Here is a 13,834-nt window from a genome sequence, read left to right as displayed (position 1 = left end):
TTATTCACTTCAGCTGCTTTTCGTGTCTTGAACAATGTACTAGTAACAAGTAGGCTAACATTTTTAATTCATATACAAAGATCCAAAACTATATGCCACAGAGTCCAAATAACTATGAAGCCATTAGAAGTAAGCGGAGGAAATTTTGAGAGTTCCTACAAAAGCTACAATGATATCAAAAACAATAGTATTAACGAAATTACGAAGGGCTTGGGTGATAACGGCAGTAATCAGTCGATTTTGAGGTTGATGGATGACATCACAGACTGTTACTAGAGCAGTAATCGTAATATGATTGGTCACATGTTTGGACACACACACACTCACACATACACAGTTTTGGACATAACCTTAATGGAATATGTTGTGAATGTTATTTTCGAACTAGGACAGATTGTGTGGGTTTTGAAAATACTAGTTCACTTTTTATAGTTTGGAAAGAAACGGAAGACTGCAGATATGACGATAGCGAGGCAAGAAAACTATCTTCTTCTACCTTATTTTCTTAAAAATCCTTAGTATTATTTCATTGGTCCTTTTCAGCCGTGTCATTTAGCAAAATATACGAAACGCTAAAATGAATTATAACCACTTTAGATCTTTAAAAAACGAATGCAAAATTTAAAGATGATTACTTGTTGTAGTTAAGGTGCGAAATTATAACTCACTTTTGCCAGTATATTAAATATAGTGAGTTGAAACAAAGAAACAAAAATCTGATAATAATTAGTACAAACAAATGTGGTACCACGCGAAAAACAATATATAGTAAGTGGCAAAAGCGTTACAAGTGCTTTTACTTAAAATAAAACGAAAGGGATTTTTTTGTAGGTTATTACTCGAAACGTAAGTTGTGACCACAGCTATAATGACTGAATTATACATTAAAACAGTTTGAATTAAACCGTAATTAACTCATATGCCCTTTTGAAAGATTCTATCATTGAATTCTGTATGGATACATCTTTATTTTTTAACTAATTTTAAATAACATCTGATATATATTTATCTCTTTCTGGCATGTATGACTAGCAGTCAACCGTAAAATATTCTGCCAATGTCATGTAAACTATATAATATTATGTAGCTGTCATTAATTGTCAATTGTCATAGATTGTCAAATGATATAGAGATGTATTATGGTTGTAAGGGTTTCTAAAACAACATGTTAACAAAGCAAGGATCATTCTATGTCAATTTAGTAATATTTCTTTAGATACGTTGTAATCATTATAATGTTGTCAAGGAATCTGCCACTGTTACTTACATCACGATTTAGACATCTTTAAATAATTATGAGAGAGAATGCAGAGTCGCTCTATTTCGTCTAAAAAATAAACATTAATTAATATCTGCTTATATTAACGTTTTCGTCCTGATAACCGCGTAAAAATAAACATTTAGAACGAATGATAAAATAAATGTTTAATTTTTGAATATTCTTTTCGATATTATTTATATGACAATTCGAAAATATTGTTCATATTTTTAGACGACATCCCTAATCGATATTCATTTTTGATATATAACAATGCATTCGGGTCCTGCATTCAGGCTGGAGTGACGTATTGTGAATTAATATAATTAACGAACATATTTAATTTGTATTTTGTGAACAAGGTAATATATTATTATCGTATTTAAATTTTTTTTTTCATTTTGTTTCATAATAAGAATCGTAAGTAATACATTTCTACTTAATTTAATGTAATGTACTTGTTATTTGTATTTTCAAATTTGATTTGTTTGGCTATTTAATAATATTGTCATTTAACAATATTCAAGTTATCAATATACATGTATCAATGTATAATTGGTTCGATTTAACATTTAAACTTGTATTTTATTTATTACGTTATCATTATTTTTATTGATTATTGATAATAAAGGAACAGGAAGGATAAGGTGTTTTGCGCATTCGGCGAGGTGGGGAACTGCGTTCACCTGCATTTGCCTTGCGCATATTCAATATTATTGACGATTCAGAAAATATTATTGACTTCGAGAATTTATTGCAAAAAATTTTTTTAGTAATAACAGAAGAAATTAACACAGATTTTTGATAATTTGTAGTTAAAAATAAAACAATGAGCAACAACGACGAACAAAAGGTAGGGGAAGCTGAGGTCCCTGGACAACGTTCACCACCCCACCAACTTCCAGACCCGAGCACCATTGGCAAAACATTGGTATATATGGAGAATTTTGACTGATTATAGCTTAATGTAATATGTAGATGATAATAGATGTATGATTTTTACAGATCGCTAAATTGACGGATAAAAGCGACGGGCCGCCGCAGTGCCGGATGAAACGCAAAACGTTCCAAAAGAAGAACAATTCTGGACAAGGTAAGAGCAGCAACATGATTAAAAAACAGCAAAGTCAGTTAACAAGACATCGGTTACAATTTAAGCTGAAAATTTTGGTTAAATGCTTATTAATCTCAATTATAGAATATTGACGAGAGCAACCGTTAGTATCTTGTACATAAAAAAAATGTTGTAGTAGTTTATGTACAATTGTAGCGTGTGATAGTATATAATTCTCGTACTAATTTTCTTTCCCCAGAATCTTCGTCATCGGGAACGTCGAATGCACCGAGACCCTTCGAAAAGAGCAACTTCTTATACGAAAAGAAATCTAAGAAGAAATACAAACAAGAGGTTATGAATTTTTCAATGGCGATGGCGTCAACTTTACATGACTTAGTTCTTACATGACTTAAAAACGAGTGACTTACGATGATTTTAGATTTATTTTATTCAGTTTAGTAAGAAATTTTGACGGTTCTTCTCAGTAGACTCTGTGCTCCGAACCTACCACCGGTTTTTTTTTTTGAGGAGACAATTATAGTATAGTTTGTTAAATGATCATTCAAAGTGCTTGTGAGAGCACTTTTGAATAATTAAATAAAATATATTTTATTTTATCCAAATTTCATGTATTTTTACAGAAGGAAGATTGGTGGCGAGATGATGATGAAGGCAAGAACAATAAACCTTAAGTTCGACCTTGAAGACTCAAACCTTGTCTTTGATCAATGATCATAAATACTTTTGTTTAAAAACAGTATTTAATTTAAAATCTGTATTTTTATCTGTCTGCCGAAAGTCTAAGCTGATTGTTAGCAGTAAGTTCTAAAATATTCTGTTTGTATATCTGTAGTAAGTTCAAAATGTTAATCATGATATGAAACTAAGTTGGTATTTTGTAGTATAATAAACAAACTATACTTTGTTAATTTTTAGACTTAAGTTATTATTGATACTTTATATACATATTTGGTATAATTTTATGTGGCATATTATACAACTATAATTGAATAGGACAAATTTTAAAAAGGTTGTCTAGATTAAATAATGTGACTACATATCACGTAAAATAAAATATATCTTTGTATTTATAAAGTCAGAAGCTCTCTTTGTATTTTGGAGTTTCACTATTTTGGTGATAACTATTGTATACAAGTGGATATTGATAGCGATATTTAAATAACACATTTTTATAAATAAAACTATTGCGTATACCATCTGTATAAATTTCGTAGGACGACAGAGCACGTCTACCCGATATTTATTAGAACAAAATGTATATATTTTATTTAAAATATATTTTGTTATATTTACACGTAAGAACATAATACTACTAGATATTTTGACTTATTCATGAAGGTGGCTCCTCCACTTTTAACTACACGTAAAACTAAAGATATAATCATCTCACCTCCATTAAACATCTTGTAACGTGGAGTGAGTCAGGAGTTCCTTCATGAGTGAATAAATATATATGAACGTTATGACCAGGTTACAGATTATGACAGATTGTTCATATTGTATGATGAAAAAATTTAGAGGTTTTTTTATATTAAATATTTTGGTATGTGGAGACTTATTATATCAAAGTTAAATACTAATTAGAGTTATCATCGCAGTAGCGAAAGCTGTAATTTAAGATATACTTCCTTAAATTTGGAAAATTCCACATTTGAAAATGGCTTTTATTGTGATTTTGATTTGCAACGATATTAATATAAAACTATGTGGAACGATGTAGTGTTAGTAAATAAGTTAACTAGCGATAAGTTAAAATCAAAGGTTATTTATGGACTTGTTTATATTCGAGTTGTATTTCTAAAAGACTATTATTGTTACAGGCGAAAGAGTTTTCTCGATCCCTTTAGATTAGTTACTTACTCTCGCGGTTACGCTCTCTAAACGCGCAGACGCTTCACGCGTCATGTCATGGAGTCAGAGGGAGTCAGATTTTCTGTTATAAATCTTCAAATATTTCATAAATTCAGATCTTCAGTGTACTTTTCTAATTTGAATTTCTTACCCGTTCATTATTTATACAATTTATAATTTAGCATGAGAAATTTAGTCATGTAAACGTAGGTTAATATATAATTAATCGACAGTATTATTAATGTATTGATGTGTTAAGATATTATCATTGTCTATTATAGTGTGTCATGGATCTGATTTAGATGAAATGAATACATGAAGGGCAGTTGAGAAATGGAACAAATGCAAAATCAACTCTGTCAGTTCAACAACATAATTTTGTGTTATTATTATTAAGAATTAATTTAAAACTATTAATTTTAAATCAGGATTTTTGACATTTAAGTAGTTTTAACTGTAATAAGTTATTTATGGTGTTAGTAGCCATATCCTTTTGGTACTATTGTTTTATATATATCATGTACAATTGAATGGAACGAAAACAGGGAATGATAAATGAAATAAATATTTCGAATGTAAAATCGTTTCAATATCGGCGAAGTTATAATAATAATTTAAAACAAAAATTACCAGATATGTATCTGTAAACGATCGTAAAATACGAGCTTAACCCAACCTAAATTATATGAATATTATTTTATGAGTAGATTTTGTTTATTTTTTTTTAATACTATAGTATTTTGCAATATATGATGTATAGTATATTCAGTAAAGGAGATAAAATAAAAATCTTGAGATTGCTGATTTCAACCACGGGAAATCTTAAGGAAACCGACCATACAGCCAACTACGCAAGATATGTTGTACCAAACAACTTTATCTGTTACAGATGTGAATTGATCTCGCAATAATCATAAACATATATATTATATTTTAAACGAATACAGCTTATAGGACATAACTAGATGAACAATTATAAAATATCCGCTAATATTATAACGATTTGGTTATTAAAACCATGGGACGGTAAATATATAATGGTAATAAATGACACGATCGTAAACAGAACCAACGGGCTCAGAAACAACAGTCTTACGATCTTTGTGAACTTTGTGAAATTCGTATTCACATCGAAAAAGAAAACTGCGACTTAATAGAAATGTACCTTTTGCGCTATGTATTTAAACGGTAATAAAACTTTCCTTTGGTATCTTTTAGTTAATTTTAAATTCAGCTGTTATGAGGCAATAATTAGGTACTTAGCTGCTTAAAATCGTACCATTCAAATTAATACAATCAATCCAATCACTGGTGACATTGCCAAGGTACTGCGGTTCCTATTCGTATTAATGTTAAAGTGATATGATTCTCAAATTAATCTGATTTTGAGTGCAGTTACTAATACTTTCTTTTATAAATATTAAAATATATACATTTAATTGTTTATAGGGCAAATCTAATCTAATCTAGAAATATTCATCATATTTTATTTATGCTATTATAATAGAGGCCAATAAATTGACGCCATATACACAGACTTCAGTAGTGCATTCGACAATGTTGATCGCCAAAAATTAATTAGTTGACATGTTATAAGACTATCCTAGTTTAAGTGGTTTGAATCTAATTTGAAGAAAAGATGCCAAATTGTCGTTGTCAATGACTTAGTATTTAAAGATTATTGAGCCCATTCAGGGGTACCTGAGGGTTCATATTTAGGTCCTACATTATACTTAGCCTTTATTAACGGCAAAATAAATGTATAACCTCAAAAATAAAAATAAATGTCTTGCTCTTTATTTGCTAATTATTTAATAACTCACAAACAAATATATCAGTATATAATATACAACTGATACAGCATAATTTGATAATAATGGCTTTTTAGAGTAATTATTTGAGTAATGCCAATTATTAGTACAATACACTAGGGAGAAAAACCGCTTTTATCTACTTAATCCCTTGCTTGATGTATTGCGAAAGCTGCCAGCATATAAAAATCTGAGAAGTTATAATCGACAAAAAAAATCGTTTTTATATAGTCGTGTAATTTTTAGTCGACTAGGAATGAAGACTTTTTAAAGTTAATTTGTTTGGATTCCATGCCTCTGAAATATATACATGCATGATAGGCAAAAAAATATTTATGTTAGTGGTATCTTATATAATGATTAAATTTTAGACAATCTTTTATGATTTGAATTTGATTCAACCTTTAATGTATGTGATAAATGTAACTGTAGTGTTTGTATACTTGTCTCGAGTACACGGGTAGTGGGGGTACAGTCGCGCGCGAGCCGGTGGTGAGAGCGGACGTGTAATCCCTAGCTACTGGTGACATAACGAGCCAATAACTCATATTTGTGATAGTACGAGTACTACAAGTGGCGACGAGTAAAAGGTTAGTACAAAAATATATTTTGTGCTTAATAACTTCATTGAAAACTAAAATTAAATTAAATTAAAAAAGAGGGTGTAAATAAAAATCAATTTTGATAAATAATTTGATACATTGTTAAGGTTTGTTTTGTTTTACATTAAAAAATAAAGACAAAATTATATTATAAATTATAGAAGTCAAAATATGTAGGTGAAAATTTTTATTTTGTTTACAGAATTTGCGTTGTCGTATAATATTAATGCAAGGATTATAATAAACAAAAATAATTAATAAAATAATTCATATGGATAGCTAGGGTAAATTTTCATTAAATATTATATAGTATTAAATACGCCAGTAGAAAGTATAATATTTAATTATATCAGGTTTTATTTTTATATTATTGCCCCGAAGTTTACAAATCAAATCTTTTACAATAATTTTTAAAAATGTCGTTCCATGCGCGACTTTCTCTTGTTTTTTTTAATAATCCGCTTTCGCGGGAAAACATCTTGTATTATTTTATACAGCCATACCAGTTCTAAAATCGATTACACTTACGAAAACTCATACACTAAAAAATATGAGTTTATTAAATATATATAATTATAATATAAATGTATTAGCATGAGTTTATTAAATATATAATTATAATATAAATGTATTAGCATAAAGAATTATTTCTAACAATAGGTACTTTTGGAAATATGACACACATTTTAATATGCATACCAGATACATATTTCTTAGCTTTTTGTGATAATTAAGATCTTCGATCGATAAGTCGTTTGATGGACTTTATAAAAAGTTTAATGCTTAATAACATTTTGAATAAGTTGGAATTTACATTATTGATTTACATATATAATTTTATTAGTTAAAGCTAAACTAAAAAAAAAAATTAATAATAATAATAAATAATATACAAGAGTATACAATGAAATAAAAATAAAAATAAAGTGTAAACTATATACGTAGTAACCCAGTTATCACAAAGAAGTTTTACTTACCTGTGATTCAAATATGGTGTGGAGGCAGTACGGGCCCTCATAGAAATGAAAACCGTGCGTTGTTGTTAGTTGGTATTACGGGATCTTAAGTGAAAGACAACCGTACCTACGTATTTGTGTGCAGGCAGTGCGGGCCTTTAAATAAATAAAAACTGCACGTTATTGCGTAAATGGCAGTATGGGCCTCATGTTATTAGAAACCATACGTACAAAAAAAAAAAAATTGTAAAGTTGTGTTTTGTGGTATAGGCCATGTGAGCCTTTCCTAAAAAATGCAGTATGAGCATTCCTGTTTAATGGTAAATCATACGTACTTGAATGTTGTGCAAAGAAAGCATTTCGGTTTCAGGTTGCCCAAAATCACTCGGATATGGCAAATCTACTTCCACCCCCAGAAAAACTTGACCTAGAAGGTGACAACGCCACGATTGCGTTACGATGGGAAAAATGGAAAAGGTCTTTTAATATTTACTTAGACGCTACAGAAATTAATGGACCTGAAAGAAGAAGGGCTACGTTATTACTATTAGGTGGATCGGACCTACAAGAAATTATTTACAATCTACCTGGAGCATATGTAGATGCCTCCGAAGGAGTTGATGTATTCAGCACTGCAATCGAAAAACTTGATGGATATTTTCTTCCAAAGCAAAATAAAATCTATGAAAGGCATATTTTTCGCCAAATTAAACAAGAGGAGAATGAAAAATTTGAAAAGTTTGTTGTTAGGCTCCGAAATCAAGCAGGGAAGTGCAAATTTAGTAATGCCGAGGAGAACTTGATTGACCAGATTGTAGAGAAATGTTCATCTTCAGAACTTCGTAAGAAAATATTGACCCTAGGAGATAATGTAACACTTGATAAAATTATTATGGAGGCTAATACTTTAAAAGCTGTGGGGTATCAGCTAGAAGGATATGGACAAAACAAGACTACCACTTCGAATAGCTCTGATATTAATGCAATAAAAAATCGTTCTATTAAGCCAGGATTCATTAAATCAGGAAAAGGGAAATGCGGAAGATGTGGACACATTACACACACCTTGCCAAATCAAGAGTGTCCAGCAAAAAAGAAAACTTGTCACGCTTGCGGCAAAATAGGTCATTTCAGTACGTGGTGCAGGACAATACCACAGAAACGGAAATTTGAAAATAAGCAAAATGAAGACAATAAATATAAAAGAAAAAGGCAAGAGAAAGATGTAAATTCTATTGAAGAAGAGACAGCTGAAGAATATGTTTTTAATATGAATGATGATGAAGATGCTATGATTGAATGTCTATTGGGAGGTGTTAATCTAGATATGTTAATAGATTCTGGCTGCAAACTAGATCTAATTACTGAAAAAGCTTGGGAAATGTTAAAAATGAAGGGTGTGAAAGTATGCAACCAAACCAAAGGTTCAAATAATAAATTATATCCTTATGTAAGTAAAACAGCATTGGATGTTAAGGGAACTTTTAATACCACCATTAAAACGAATGGGCGATCTGTGTACACTAAAGTTTATGTAATTAATGGCGGATCAAGAAATCTATTGGGAAAAGAAACCGCAATTGGGTTAGGCGTCTTAAAATTAGGCATTGGTGTACATGAGGTCAGAGAAAAAAACCAACCTTTTCCAAAATTATGTTCTGGTCGAAATTCCCATTGATGAGAAGTGCAAACCAGTATCACAGCCATATAGAAGAATACCTATTCCTATTGAAAAAAAGGTTGAACATAAAATATAGGAATTGCTTGAGTTGGACATTATAGAAAAAGTACAGGGACCTTCTCAATGGGTTTCACCTGTTGTTCCTATACTAAAAGATGACAATGATTTACGGTTATGTGTCGATATGAGGCGGGCTAATATGGCAGTTATGAGGGAAAATCATCCCTTACCCTGTATGGATAATCTATTGCCGAATATTAAAAAAGCCAAATTCTTCTCCAAACTAGACATCAAAAATGCTTTCCATCAGGTGGAAATTCATCCCAATTCCAGACACTTAACGACATTTATAACATCTAAAGGACTATACAGATATAAGCGATTGATGTTCGGAATCACCTGTGCACCCGAATTATTTCAGAAAATATTAGAGAAAATACTAGCGGGATTACACGGAGTAATAAATTTTATTGACGATATTTTAGTTTATGGCGAAAATGAGCAACAACATGATGAAAGATTATCAAAAATTTTGGAAACCTTGAAAGGAAATAACGTTTTGCTTAATGAATCTAAGTGTGTGTATAAGGTACAGAAAATAAATTTTCTTGGGCATGAATTGACACCAGACGGAGCGAAACCACTTAAAAAATACATGACAAGCATTGCAGAGTTTCGTGTTCCTAAGACCATTGAAGAACTTCAGAGCTTCTTGGGGTTGGTTAACTACATCAACAAATAGTTACCAAATATTGAAACTACGACTGAGCCATTGAAGAGATTGTTGAGGCAAAAGAGAGGAAAAAGGGCAAATATTGAGGATCTATGGAAAGACGAACAAGATAGGGCATTCGATCAGTTGAAGGAAGCATTATCGAATGTCAAGTCATTGGGATACTATGATGCTAATGATGATACTGAGGTTATTGCTGATGCTAGTCCGGTGGGCTTAGGAGCAGTATTAATTCAAAATGATGGTAGTGGTCCCAGAGTAATTGCCTATGGCAACCGAACATTGACGGACTTGGAACGTAAATACAGTCAAACGGAAAAAGAAGCGCTTGCTTTAGTTTGGGCTGTTGAACATTTCGATATATTCTTATTTGGAAAAAAAATCACCCTTATTACGGATCACAAGCCTCTGGAGTTTTTATTTGGACCTAAATCAAAGCCTTGTGCGAGAGTTGAGCGATGGGTGTTACGATTGCAGACTTATCGTTTTGATATTAAATACAAACCTGGCAAAACAAACATTGCCGATCCTTTGTCTCGACTTTGTAAATATTCAAATGAACATTCGGGAACTATCGTAGATTATGTCCAACATATAGTAGAACAGGCACGCCCTTGTGCAGTTCCTATGCAAGATATCATTAGGAGCTCTGAAAACGACCCAGAAATAAAAAATGTCAAAAGAGGGATTTATAATAATAATTGGGATGACTCTATTAAAGACTATAAAATTTTCGAATCAGAGCTGTGTTTCTACGATAAAATTTTACTAAGGGGTAGTCGGATTGTCATACCAAAAGAATTAAGACAGAGGGTTTTAGAAGCAGCGCATGAAGGTCACCCAGGAATAGTTGCAATGAAAAGTCGTCTAAGGTCAAAGGTTTGGTGGCCACGTATAGATAAAGATGCCGAGATCCTTGTAAAACAATTTAAAGGATGCACTGTTGTCGGTTTGCCTACCCCACCAGTTCCAATGAAGCGAAGAGAACTCCCTGTTGCTCCCTGGGTAGATATTGCAATAGATCTACTTGGACCTTTGCCAAATAATGAATACTTGTTAGTTATTATTGATTATTATAGTCGATACAAGGAAATAAAATTTACTAAAATAATAACGAGTTCAAAGATTATAAAATTATTAAAAGAAACATTCAGTCGCCTTGGCTATCCTTTTTTTCTTTTTTTCGCTGGAAAAACGCTTTACGCGCTTCCCCCACATGATGGAAGTGGGGGGGGTGTGTGGGACTCCCCAGTTTCCTGGACGCCGAGTTCACCCAGGACCACGGGGTTTACCCACTAAAAAACCAGCGGTACCCTCTCCGTCTTTCGGCGGGCGCCACGGGATCGCTAACGCATGCTACCGTGACGCCCTGACGGTCGACCCGCCTAGTGCTGGCCTCCAACACCTAGGGGGGATTCTCGGGGTACTGAGACCCCCTCTTTTCCCTGCGGCGCCTATTGAGGCGGGGAGAGAAGGTGCGCGTAGCGCCTTTTCCTCCTCCCCGGTCGTCTACGGCGGAGCGGGTCTGTAGCGGCATTCTCCCGCTCCCGCTCCGCGGCTTCCTTCTCCGACCAACACGTCTCACTGCTAAGCATTTCGTTGATGATGCTCGACAGCGAGAGGTCTCCGCCCATAGACGCCGCCAAGGAGTGCCTCTGGGGACCCCACGCGGCACACTCACTCAGGGTGTGGTGCGCCGTGTCGATTGGCGCACCACACTCGTGGCAGGATGGTGACGCCTCCCACCGTGCTATTCCGTGCAGGTACTTACCAAAGCATCCGTGCCCGGTAAGTACCTGCGTCATCCTGAAGGTGAGCGTGCCCTTATTCCTCGCGACCCAGCGACTCAAGTGGGGACGGATCGCCTCCACTGTCGCCAGGCCCGCCGTGGGTGACCCCAGATCCTCCTGCCAACGGGCGATCAGGGCTTGCTGGGCTAGAGTCCTGATCCGCCCGACCTCCGCCAACCCTGGACGGTCGCCGCGGTTCCTTGCCTCGACCCGGAACCGGTACACCTCCGCGAGCACCTCCGCCTGGAGCTCCCAGGGCGGATCGCCCGCGAGAAGTGTCGCCGCAGTCCACGACACCGTACGGTACCCTCTGATGCCTCTCACCGCAATGACCCTCTGCGGCATCCGCAGCAGGGCCCGATTGTCAGCGGTGAGGGCGTCGACCCAGATCGGGGCACCGTACAGCGCCATCGACCTCACTACGCCGGCGTACAGACGCCGGCACAGCGATCCCGGCCCTCCCACATTCGGAAGGAGGTGGCCAAGAGCGGCGGCGGCGTTGATGAGCCTCGGGCCGAGATGCACAAAATGCTGCCCGAAGCTCCATCGACCGTCCAGAATGAGGCCCAGATACTTCATCTGGGCCTGCACCTTAATCACCGTCCCCCGGACGGTGATACTCGCCCCTCGTGGGGGTCCCCTCCGTGGACCGTGGAATAGGAGGGCCTCCGTTTTGGTTATGGAGACCCTCAGGCCCAGCATTCCCATACGGTCCACGGTGAGAGCCGTTCCGACCTCGGCGAGGCGAGCCGCCTCCCAAAAGTCCCGGCCAGTCGCCGTGACGAGGGTGTCGTCGGCGTAGCACAACACCCCCATCCCGGGAAGGACCGGAGCTCGCAGGAGCCAGTCGAAACCGACGTTCCACAGGATTGGGCCGAGAACCGACCCCTGTGGAACGCCGCAGCCCACCCGACGCCGGACCAACCTCCCGTCGACCCCCGCCCAGAGGACCTCCCTGTCCTGGAGGTACGCCTCCAGCAGCCTCCTCAGATAGGTTGGCACCCCATGGTATCGGAGTGCCTCCCGTATCGTCTCGAAAGGGAGACTGTTGAAGGCATTCACCACGTCACGCCTTGGCTATCCTGTTTCTATCACAGCAGACAACGGTCGTCAATTCATAAGTGAAGAATTCAAAGAATATTGCAGACAGTGTAATATAAAACTATTTAACACCATTCCCTACTGGCCTCAAATGAATGGCGAAGTAGAAAGACAAAACAGAGATATTTTAAAAAGGTTAAAAATAAGTCAAGTGCAAAAAAGTGATTTAAAGGAAGCTGTATGGGAATATTTAATGATGTATAACTCGACACCACATACTGTAACAGGCAAAACACGTGCCGAACTATTTTTTAAGAGGATGAATAAAGACAAAATTCCTTCATTGTTATATAGTGAAAGTGTATTGGACGATTCAGAAGTTAGAGACAGGGATGCAATACATAAAGAAAGAGGAAAAGAGTACGGAGATAGAAAGAGAAGAGCTCAAGAAACAATGATCACAGAAGGTGACAAAGTATATGTGAAGGACATGGAAAAAGGGAATAAATTATCAGTTAATTACAAATTAACTCCGCACATAGTGGAAAGAACAGAAGGTGGAGACGTACTCGTGAGAAATGAAGAAACTGGTCAAACACTTAGACGCAATGTTATACATTTAAAAATAATTGAAGGTGAATGGGAAGTTCAAAACAATGGTGGAAAGGAAATTGAAGAGGGAAAGGAGGAAAATAAAATGAATCAGAGTGAGGAAAAATAGTAGATTTAGTAGTAAATATATAGTACGCCTGGGTTTATTATCTAAGTTTATTCTTTATAGTATAAAATTGTCTACTAAATATTATTACAAAATTTAAACTTCTTGATTATAGTACTAAGTGATTGTTATTAAAATTTCTTGTTGGAAAATTATTCTGTGTTTTTATATTACTTATCTTTCAGCAATTATATTTGGTATATTTATAAAAGGATATATTTTCAATAAATAATTATATTAAGGAAGGGATGTAGTGTTTGTATACTTGTCTCGAGTACACGGGTAGTGGGGGTACAGTCGCGCGCGAGCCGGTGG

This window comes from Vanessa cardui, chromosome Z (genome assembly GCF_905220365.1).
Source record: "Vanessa cardui chromosome Z, ilVanCard2.1, whole genome shotgun sequence".
Taxonomy (NCBI): Eukaryota; Metazoa; Arthropoda; class Insecta; order Lepidoptera; family Nymphalidae; genus Vanessa; species Vanessa cardui.
This window is presented reverse-complemented; position numbering follows the sequence as displayed.